The sequence below is a fragment of the Aplysia californica genome, unplaced genomic scaffold, assembly GCF_000002075.1.
Source record: "Aplysia californica isolate F4 #8 unplaced genomic scaffold, AplCal3.0 scaffold00121, whole genome shotgun sequence".
NCBI lineage: Eukaryota > Metazoa > Mollusca > Gastropoda > Aplysiida > Aplysiidae > Aplysia > Aplysia californica.
This window is the reverse complement of record NW_004797391.1, coordinates 16,620-18,244: the sequence shown is the minus strand read 5'-3', so window position 1 is coordinate 18,244 and position 1,625 is coordinate 16,620. Positions and strand designations below refer to the sequence as shown.

Genomic DNA, 1,625 nt, shown 5'->3' with positions numbered 1-1,625 from the left:
TGACAAAATCAAAAAGGGTGACAATGCTTCCCCCCCTCCTCTGGGCTCCATGACTCATTCTACTGCTGCTCCTGGCAGCTTCTTACTGATGTCTTTCAGCCACACCCCTGATTTTAGGATAGATAAGATTGAACACCTAGTCTTCTCGAATAAGGGCAGAAAATTCTTGGGAGGTTCCCCGTGCAAGTTGCACTGATTTAAGATCCCTTGGTGGTCCTAAAATCGACGTGATAAGAGAGGCTTTGGCCGCCACCAGTGCAAAATTCAAAATTATTTCTAACCAAAACATTAAATTGTGGTAAAATTCAGGGGAGCATGCCCCCCTGAAACCCCCCACCATATTTTTAGGGCAGGGGGGCAAGCTCCCCTGAAACCCCCCTACTCTTGTGGCCAAAACCGGCGAATAGAAGAGTCCCCCTTGAACTTCAAATTCAAGTATTCAAATTCAAGTGACATTGACATTGACGATTTAGTAGTTTGAGGCTCTAAGTAGAGCCTGTTCACTAGATCTACCTGACAATGAATGACAATAATTAATGCATTGCGTGCAGGCTAGACAAATCACTGAATCAGTGAAGCAAAGTCCAGCCTGTAAAAACTGCCAGTCTAGCCGTACTTAGATCTAGATCTAGGTTTGGCCCTGCCGACTCGTTAAGTACACAGGTCTCATTTCATTAGATCTAATCTAGATATATCTAGATCTAGATCTAATTCTAGATCTAGTAATTATTCAGGTTCAAATACATGCAAGTCAGTAAGGCACTTTTGGTTTTGTCTGAAATACAAATACTTTAGGCATTGCAAACTAAAAATTTCATTTACAATTCACCCATCAATATTAATTAAGTATGGCTAGCCTGACAGTCTAGCCGTCCACGGCTAGCCAAGAAGTCAAGTCGTACTTATCTTAGGCCCTATTTTAACATTAGAAAACAGGAGGTTTAAAATACATGAACTGTCATTAAAGCACGTGATTTCGTCTCAAATACAAATACTTTAGGTACCGCAAACTAAAAATTTATATTTACAATTCAGAAGGCCTGTCTAGCCATCACATTAACTTAAGACTAAGAATAAGTTCGGCTAGCCCAGCTGTAGCCAACCAGGCTAGCCTCTTCACTGTAAAAGTTATAAGCATTGGCCGCAGTTGAGCCTGCAACTCCAACCAAAAATAAATACAAGTTCAAGGAAACATTTAAATCCATCCAAACCCTACTTGGAATATAACGCCTCGGTGTATGTGAAGGTCAAGAAGCAACTTTTACTTTCGTAAGTTGTCAGTTGTCAGTCAGAACGAAAGCTGAAATAACAGCTGTCCTCAAGAAAACCAACGAAGAACGTAACATTTGTTTGTAGTTTCAACAGTCATGTTATTTTGGAACTCCAAGCAGGCATCGTAGTACCGAAGGAATACGACTTCGTTCGTTGTCAGCTTGGATACAATTTGTTACTGACAAACACATTATTTTAGTCGAGTATAAGTTCTTCATACAGTGTTATTTTATTTTCAAATTAGTATTTATTCATCCACGTTATCTTTATTTTTGTTTAAGTAAGCGTTTTACAGCACTTGCAACACAATTAGGTCATATTAAGTGCCGAAGATTAGGAGTTGTTGCACTAGA

The 1,625-nt window shown here is 39.6% G+C and overlaps 1 protein-coding gene across 3 annotated transcripts in view; it reads right to left on the bottom strand.

Moving 5' to 3' along the window:
- Window positions 1–1,340, bottom strand: part of LOC101849043 (apoptosis-inducing factor 3) — a 35,066-nt gene extending 33,726 nt beyond the window's left edge. The window contains exon 1 of one of the 3 annotated variants that reach the window (XM_035969152.1): window positions 1,217–1,340. The gene's annotated coding sequence lies outside the window, so the exon portion shown is untranslated. The remainder of the gene's footprint in view (window positions 1–1,216) is intronic. The other 2 variants (XM_035969151.1, XM_035969153.1) reach the window with 2 other exon arrangements.
- Window positions 1,341–1,625: the final 285 nt, after the last annotated feature.